The sequence below is a fragment of the Filicampus tigris genome, chromosome 1, assembly GCF_054856515.1.
Source record: "Filicampus tigris isolate MCC_2025a chromosome 1, RoL_Ftig_1.0, whole genome shotgun sequence".
NCBI lineage: Eukaryota > Metazoa > Chordata > Actinopteri > Syngnathiformes > Syngnathidae > Filicampus > Filicampus tigris.
In genome coordinates this window covers 40,147,774-40,157,215 of record NC_141217.1, presented here as the reverse complement: position 1 = coordinate 40,157,215, position 9,442 = coordinate 40,147,774, and the positions used below count along the sequence as shown (strand labels likewise).

At 44.4% G+C, this 9,442-nt stretch overlaps 1 pseudogene across 1 annotated transcript; it reads left to right on the top strand.

Annotated features, from left to right (window-relative positions):
* Positions 1-3,768: 3,768 nt before the first annotated feature.
* Positions 3,769-5,455, top strand: LOC147154090 (leucine-rich repeat-containing protein 3 pseudogene; annotated as a pseudogene). The gene is made up of 2 exons (XR_015088733.1): positions 3,769-3,907; positions 4,480-5,455. The product of XR_015088733.1 is annotated as a leucine-rich repeat-containing protein 3 pseudogene (transcript).
* The last annotated feature ends 3,987 nt before the right edge of the window (positions 5,456-9,442 follow it).

Below are 9,442 nucleotides of genomic sequence, written 5' to 3'. Positions count from 1 at the left end.
GGATTGTTTAAAAAAAGATTTTTATTTTTGGGCTTCAGTTTGTGTATATTGCAGTTTGGGAAAAAAAAGTGATCGAAGTTCGTAACTATTTTTGATTTATTTGCTCCGTGCAGATCTATATTAGTTGTGAGTACTATGTTTAAGTTCAAAGTGTTGGTAAGTACAAAAACAAATAAAGTTTCAGTTTTTCTTTCTGTGAGCTCTTCTTCTCATTTTTCTTTTGTGTCTGTGTCCAGCTTTGAAATATAATGACCGTTGATCTTTATACCACAAATCTTTATAGCTTATTGCCAGATCACATTAGAGCCCGGGAACTTTACATACTATATAGAGCAGGTTTATATCCTCACACTTACACGCACACCCCCAATAAAACCCCAAACTCTCGATTTCAGACTACAGCATTACAAGTACTAAGAATGCAGGCTCAGGAAACGGAATGCGGAAGGATGGGCTCAGGCACAAAACAAACATGGAAAGTGCCAAGAAGAAGCAATCACCGAGGACTGGCCGTTTGCTTTGCGCTGACGTTCAGAACACAAGTACCTAAGTCAGTATGACCGGAGAAGACGATTGCCTACGCGCTGCGTGTCTAACAAACGGAGCTGTAAGAACATGTGAATTCAAATCGAATCAGTAACCGGATTGGTATCAGATGACATTTCAAGCAAAAGAATAGCAGCTGTCAGCAGAACAAAGGAAACGCTAAACGTGTTTCTCCTCACTTTCAAATTCCCGTTTGGCACTTTTCTTTAGCGCTATCCTCACCGATCTTTGACATTCAAGACGACTGGGATCCTTGCAGCAGCAAACGTCGGTCTGGACATACATGTGAGTGTCTGGAAATGCACTCTGGACTCTCTGCTGTCAATCAAACAACAACAACTATTGTGGTCTGCTCCAACTAAGTCTGCTTTTCGCGGCGCTTATTTCATCACATAATGGAAGACTGTCTTGGAAGACTCAGTCTTGTCAGGAATCCAACTGAAATCAAGAACCGGCTGGATCCATCCTTTCAGTCAGTTGACGATACAAAGGATGAAAGCCGCACGTTGTGGTTTGTCAGCTTGTCACCGAGTGCACAAAATGACTTGACATGTCATCCAATCCAGTGGGAAACACTCAAACTGGCCTTGTTTGGGCAACGCATTTCACTGAGAGCCACGTACTTCACCGGATCGCAAACAACAAGGCGTGCAGTGGCAGCAGATGGAACAAACCTGTCCGGTGGTGTTTCTTATTCTTGAAAGCAGTTAGCCGGTTAGCGTTGATTAGACGCGGCGTGCGCACCAAGCCACTCCAGGCAGGCAGTTGTGCTACACTGTCCGAGCAGACGGGAATTGGGCCAGGGATCCGCCAAGATGAGTAAGGATGTTAAACAAATGCCTTAGCGAGTTCCGAGCGGCTCACCGCCTCTCAAGCGAATCTAGAAGACTGATTATCCAGCAGAAAGACAAGACTGCTTTTTGTGCTCTTGCGACATTTATTAGGATCCGTTGACACTGGGGCTACTGTCAAGAAGACTGCAGGATGAAGCAAACTCATACACGCTAAAACGCTTCAGTCGTCAATATAATCAATCATTTCGCCTTTCAGCAAAATGCCACGGCTGAACTCTGCACACAGCTGCCATTTAATCACACAGACACTTGGGCTTGCATCCAGGTGGCGATAGCGATGGTGGTGGACTACCTTCAAAGGTCTTTCGTGAGCACGGGCGTGATAGTCAAAGTATTTCCGTCACGGACAATGACCGAAAGGAAAAGAATAACACCCTGAAACATCTTTACACTAAACTATCTTTAATTGATCAAATTATGTTAACGCTGTCGATGAATGGTAATGCACAAGGAAAACACACACACACACACATCTGAGACAGTCACTTGAAAGCTCGACCAAACAAGCAACAACAAAGCCTTTCAAAAGTGTCCACCAAGCAGTTATTATTTGGATGGGGAAAAAAAAGTGTGCCAACACAAATGATCTCTAGGTGAACATTTTTTGGCACCCTCTATTGGGGTACCCATCTCAGTGGTGTGATTCCCACTGCTATCTAGCCCTGAGCTCAATTTTAGGTCAAAGTAAGCCAAGATGTCAACTATTCAGTAAGCGGAAGCGTTTCCGTTTTATTTCTGCGTCTTGTCAAATTGAAAAGGAATCTTGGTTGCTGGTGACGGACATTTAGATATTGTTTCACGTCTTTGCCGCTACATTCAAAGTTCTTCTATACTCTGTCAACGTGTTCACAAAAAAACAAAACAAAAGTGGAATTAACAAAATACCTCAAGTAAAAAAAAAAAAAAAGTTCAAGGTATCAAAAGAAAACACACGGACTAAATGCACCACGACAGGAAACATAACATGACTTGTTTTTTGTGGCACTTGACAGCGACGCGAAAGCAGCAACAATGATTGAAAGAAAGCAGGGAACTAAATACTAACAAACCGATGAGGCACACCTGGACAAAATACGAGCTGATTGGAAGACAGAAGGAACAGGGCTGACGAGTACAGGTGGAGATGAAAAGCAAACGAGCAGACGAGAACTGAACGAGGAACGCAGCGAACCGAAACAACATGAAACAAAACTAAATCGATTTCACACAATACAAAAGTCAACAAACGCGGATCATGACGAGCGCTCATCACAGGAGACTGGACAATGGAAGAACTGATACGGTTATGTGGAGAAAACAAACAAACAAATCCATTGACCAGTTTTCCCATTTCAAGGCCAGCTTCCGACCTTCGAAATGATGGCGGACAAACAAATCAGTCGAGTGACTGAAAACTATCTTGCGCTGAACAAACCATTTTCCTTCGCTTCTGATTTCAAAACTAGTCATCCACCAACTTGTTGTGTTTTTGTAACAATATGATGGCGTGATTAAACATTTGCATGCTTTCACTGGAAACCATGACCCCAACAATTTCACCTTGGTCTTCCGTCAGCAACATCATCCCACAGATGTTGGTGGAAAAGCTGAGTCCATCACCGGGGAACTCGGTCCTGGACTTGCACACCAACAGACAGACCACGGACATCGGCAACAGCACTGGTCACCTGCAAGGATTCGATGTAGACGCGACTGAGCTTTGACTGCGCTGCAAAATTCCCCAGCTGTCAAAAAAGCGAAGGTTGCGGACGACGCAGCGGTAGTGGGATGATCTAACAACAACGCTCAATCCAAGCATAGAGAAGAGGTACAAAATCTGGTGGAGCGATGCAAAGACAATCTTTGCATCAATGCGTAGAAGACCAAAGAGATAGCCCGGGGCTTCAGACGCCCCCTCGAATTTCGTGCCGTACACAATGTAATGTAAATGCGTGTTGGTATATGACAATCAAAATCCTTCCGTGTCAATCAACGACCAAACACATTTCATCAATCACGTTGTCACATAAATAAATGCATGTGAAATCGACATTGCAAGGGAGGTAGGTCCACATTTTACTCAATTTCATTTTCAACGTCAAGAATCATAATGCTCGATTTGTAACTGCCTGGAGTATCCAAGTTGCTACAAAGAATGTTTATTTAACTGTCAAACACAATCAAATCAGAAGAGTGGTCGCTATGATCCAAATGTCCGGCAGACGTAATTACATTGTCGCTCACCTATGAGAGTGTCTCCCGGACTGAGACGTATTAGGAACTCAAAACACACACGCGCACACACACGCGCGCGCACGCACGCACACACACAGCCTCAAAGCTGCACCGACAGCAGCCGGCCGGCAAAGTCTCACTGAGCACTTGCATCTTGGCGGCTGCACCCGCTTCCTGCGGCTCATCTTCGGGATCCAAGCGAGAAGGACGTCAGATTGGGATCGGTTTTTCGATTGCGTTGAACTCTTTCCCGGGAGGTGATCAGCACTGAAGCGAGGGGACGGAACGGCCAGGTATTGATCCCTTACTCGACTTCCCCTTTTTGCCCAACAATGGGCTTATTTTGTGCAAGCTGATGCAAAAATGGATGTAACCCAAGAAGAAATGTTCTGAAATTATCGAGGTACACGTATCCTGGCGTTGTTATTTTTTTTATTTTTAGGTATGCAATCATTCAGGGAATTGTAAAATAATTCGTCTTGTTTATTGACATTGCTGTTTCTCCACTTTTTAGCCACATTGACACTATGTGTCTGTCATTGTTTGCCTGTTAGTAACAATGTTAGCGGAAACAGCGCGTGAGTTACTTTGACTTCCAGTGTCCATTTGTCATCCATCCACGTTATCTTCCCGCTGCTGGGGGCTGAAATGATGGATTTTGACCTTCGGTCCTTTGTGCTGCACTGTCACTGTTAGTCAAAGAGCATCTTTGCACTCAGCCCGCTCGAGTGGCTTCGTTCACCGCTCTGTGCAAGGAGGCTGTTTATGGTTCTCTTAAACTTGAGTGGCTTGCGCTCTCAGCAGTTTAAAGTGTGTACAGTGGCGTCGGTGTTGCCATTCAACAACGTTCCTCTCTTTCCTCCAGTCATCGGTGAAAGATGAAGAGGGACCAAACGAAAAGGTCCGACTCCTCTTTGGCAGACGATGTGGGCAGGGCTCCACTGTAAAATCTCATCCTTCGACCATGCCGCCGCACATTTTGTGCGCTTATCTGGAGACAGATGACAAAGGAGCGGGTGACTGCTGAGAATGGCCCCCGAGACAAACCTTCCGGACCAATGGCGGCCACGCCGAGGTCATCCGTTCAATCTTGCGTCCGTCTTTACTTCCTGGGTGCACTGTGGCTTCTGTCCACCATGATCGGCATTGGCCGCGCCTGCCCCAAAAGATGCCATTGCGCGGAAAGGAACGGCGCCGTGGTGCAGTGCACGTCGCGTAACTTGGAGAACATCCCCTCCGATCTGCCCAAGGACACCGCGGTCCTCTTGCTCTCGTCCAACCAGATCACGCATGTCCCCAGGGAGGCCTTCGCGGAGCTCCACCGACTCAAGGAGCTGGACCTTTCCCACAACCTCATCGAAAGCTTGGAGGTCGGCGCTTTCCAAGGAATTTCCGAAGGCTTGAGAACCTTGGACCTCTCAAACAACCACCTGAGCAGCCTGCCGAAGGAAACCTTCAGTAAACTGCAAGCGCGCGTGCGCTTGTCCAACAACCCCTGGAACTGCGAGTGCTCCTTGCAGGAAGCGCTGAGTGAGCTGAGACTGGACCCCGAGACCATCAACGAGGTGAGCTGCTACACGTCCGCGCAGGACGAATACGTGGGGCAGCCACTCATCCAGGTGCTGGACTCGGGAATCAACTTCTGCAACTTTCACCAAAAGACGACGGATGTGGCCATGTTCGTGGCCATGTTCTGCTGGTTCTCCATGGTGACCGCTTACATCATCTACTACATCCGTCACAACCAGGAGGAGGCGAGAAGGCACTTGGAGTACCTCAAGTCCCTGCCAAGCAGCTCCCATATCAGCAAGGACTACGATACAGCCAGCAGTGTGTTCTAGAAATGATGCGCCAATGAATATAAATGAGTGTGCGTCGATGCATATCGATGAAAGTCAAGCAGCGAATTCCTTTGAGGCTCACGAGCGAGCGATAAAAACCCAGCTCGCACATACATTGCCGCACAAGTGATCAGAAGCAGCAAAACGAAACTAAAATCATTCAGTGTCTTGGAAAAAGTCATCGGAAATATGTGGCCAGAAGGACAAAAGACTATCCTGTATTTGGTTGTGGTCCAAGAAAATCAATTAAGTCCGATTTGTGTTAGTGCTGTGTAAACAACTCAAGGGAGTGTCTGTTTCAACAAGATTACGTTCTACAGCATGCATGTCTTCTTCGTATTAAAGAAAACATATGACATGTACGTTTTCATGTTTAAAACCATTTTAAGGGAAAGGTAGACAACGACATACGAGGGTTCGTGTACTTCTTTTCTATTTGAACAATGAAAGAAACCAAAATTGCAGGTGCTGATGTATTCCACTGATGGGAATAATTAAATAATACATCTGCATAAATCGACATCTATTCTTCATGACAGTGGAGACGGACGGCGTCTTTTACATTTCACAGCTATTCATCGCTACAGATGAAAACCGTATCATGCAACAAGTAATGAGCAAGCACACGTGTCCTCTGCTGCCCTTGAGGGACGAAATCATTGTGCAACTCCAAATGAGTTTAATTCCACCGACAAATGAAATCCATGAATCGGAGCAGACTGTGCGAAGCTTCCTACAAGTATCTTTCTATAAATAGAGACATTTTTTCCCTCCTTTTTGCGCTCTCATTTGTCGACCACCGCGTGACCTAAGGCTTCCATTTTCTGTCATGCATTTCTCTGACCTTGCTCTCGTCGAACCGCCCCCACCTCAAGTCTTCACCCCGAGGCTGTCAAGTGAAATGACATTAATTATTTGGAAATTGTTGAGTTCAGAAATGTCAGCGAATCGAAAATTGCCACAGTTAATTAAAGCCAAGACATGAATCATGAAGAAAAGTTTGTCACTGAACAGTGCAGTTTCTTCAGACTGGAGATTTAGGAATGTCTTGAAGAGAGTTTGAGTTGAAGCAACCATAAGCTCAAATCAAACACGAGTAGAATTTCTATCAATTATTGTATGAAGTCGTTGTGGCTGAAGAGCCCTTCAAGCCAGTAAAGCAAGTCAAAGACGTTTTGTAGTTTTTGATCAGCATGTCGCTGGTTCCCAGTTTGCAGCTCTACTTTGAAATGTACATCTGGTAAATGTCAGAATGTGCCCATCATTTAGCAACTAACTATCACAACTAACTACTAAATATTCGATCGGTGCAATGGTTTTCTGAATTGACCGGCTTGCTTCCTGAGTTTTCCATCTGACGGCCAGCCACTCACCCTGGATCGTCATCTCGACTTGATGACCTGAAGCAATTTTGAAAAATGGCAAAAAGACAAAGGCACAAATGATGTACTGTAACATTTCTGCAAAGTCTCTTTCTGGAAGATAACGCCATCTCCCAAATGACCGTAAGGAAATAATAACCTAATCCCCTCACATTCAAATACATTTTGGAGGGTCTTTTTCAAATGCTGAATGTACATTTAATTGTCAGAGGTCCAGTTCATCATGCTCAATGATATGTCTGCCTTGTTCCATTGGCTTACTTTGTGTTTTCCTTCCATTTGCTGCAATCAGGTAATCAGTCTTCCAGCTTGCTTGTGCTTGTGCAATCAGCAGCTCTGCCACCTGCTTCAAGCTAACACTTCACATCTCTTCCAAAAAAATAAATAAAAAATAAAAACTTCACATCTCTTCCTGGACATCTGGCTGACAAATCTGAACCTTCTCCTTCTCCTCCTTCTCCTTCTTCTTGTTCTTGTTCTTCTTGTTCTTGTTCTTCTTGTTCTTGTTCTTCTTGTTCTTCTTCTTGTTCTTCTTGTTCTTCTTCTTCTTCTTGTTCTTGTTCTTCTTCTTCTTCTTCTTCTTCTTCTTCTTCTTCTACACTGTAACCATTGAAGGGCGATGCTTGTACTTCACTCATCACAGCCACAATCTTAAATACGTTCATCCGTCACCCTACTAAAATGTATTGTGGCACATTTGTTGGCGTTTCTGTTTGCTTAATGCATCGCCGTCATGCAATAAAACAACATGCTAGTGCCTTTAGTATAGTGTATTACCAAATGGGACCCTTTTTTGCTGATGTGATTTCTCTCACTGAGGCATTCAGAAAAATAAGTGCCACTCAAATTTTGTACAGATGCTGTCACAAATAGGAATCGATCAACGTCCATGACGTGCAAGGCAAAGATGAATGCAAAGTCTCTGAAGGATGATAACGTGTCACCGCATGGCTTTTATCACTCCCATTCATCTTCCTGCCCTCTGAACACATTTTCTATTAATATGTGAAAAATACCAAATGAGATTTGCGGGCTTGGAGGCCTACAGGTTAAGCATTGCATTGCTCGAGGCCAGACTGTCCATAAATACTTCAAATATTGTCGCTGTCTCGCAGAAATCCTTGTAGTGTCTAAATGACAACTTTACAGGTGAAAACAAACAAAAAAACAGCTCTCAAGATATTTAGAATTTTTGCTTGTTTTTGTATTTGTCCATTTGCTATTTTCACTGCTTTAATTTAAACTGGCTAAAATTGTGAAAAAATGACAAAGTGGGGACGGACCATTAGTATCGATTTGTGTGAAAAAAAAAAAAAAAAAGGATTTGACCATATTTGGACGAACGAGGTTTCCGCCGAACATCGACAATATGTTCGATCGACAATCCGCAGTTGGTCCACCGGCCCAAAGAGGTTGAGACCCACTGCTAGAACATATCTACGTTGTGTACATATTTTGTTTGTTTTGTAACTTTGCTTTGTGATTGATCTCCTGGCTCTGTTGTAAAGAGCACAAGCGAGCAACATGGCCCCAAGCGGAGGGGCAGCAAACGTGCTCAGCACACACTGGCTAACAGGGAAGGTCATTTATAAGAAGCTGATGCGGCTTTTTAAATTGGCCAGCACACAGCAACAAAGAGGTCGCTTACACAAATTACACTATGAAGTTGAAAACGACTGCATCGCATCAAGTCGTCCTCTACACAGCGAGAGGTTGAAATCCCTTAAGAGGCTGCTTAAGTCCTTTTAATCTAGTCCTCCTGCTGCTCTCTGGTCAGACCATCCTGTCTGGAGTGTAGCCAAAAAATGTCCACGAGGGGGCTTTTCTCAGCTTTAGCAAGCGATTCCTCTCTGCCAACATCTAGGGACACCGACACTGGAAGATTCTTTGTAAGAGCAAAGGACAATGTGTGCCCTTATTTGTCTTCTTGTCACCAGATGTATAATCAGCGGTAGGCCTATTACATTTCAGCCTGACTCATCAATGACTTTGATATTTTTATGAGAAAAAGACCTTGTGGGCTCCTCAAAGTCAAAGGCACAGAGAGCGCCAGATTGACAAATGTGTCTGGCTGTAAGAAAGCAAAATAAACACGACGCCAACATCTCAGTGTCGATCAGAGGTCATCGTAAATGGGATGTTGAAGGTCTTTGCGCCACGTGATGGTCACCAGACTGTGTTTCTGTTTGGATGCCCTTTTGTTTATATGGGGTTGCATTGATTGCTACAGGCTGTTACAGAGGATTCGATTTGGATTGATTAGTCTAACTTGTCTTTTATTACAATGCGTAGCTAAGAAAACTCTCCAGGGAGCTGAAAGCCTGCCTATTGGAGTCTGTCCCAGCCGTCTTCGGGGTACACCCGGAACCTTGACAAACAACCATTCACACTCACACCTGGGGAAAATGAGTGCTCCATTAACCTACCATACATGTTCTTGGAATGTGGGAGGAAACTGGAGTACCTGCAGAGAACCCAAACAGGAATAGGGAGAACATGCAAACTCCACACAGGCAGGTCGGAGCCTGGAATCGAACCCTCAACCTCTATGCATATATATATATATATATATATATATATATATATATATATATATATATATGCA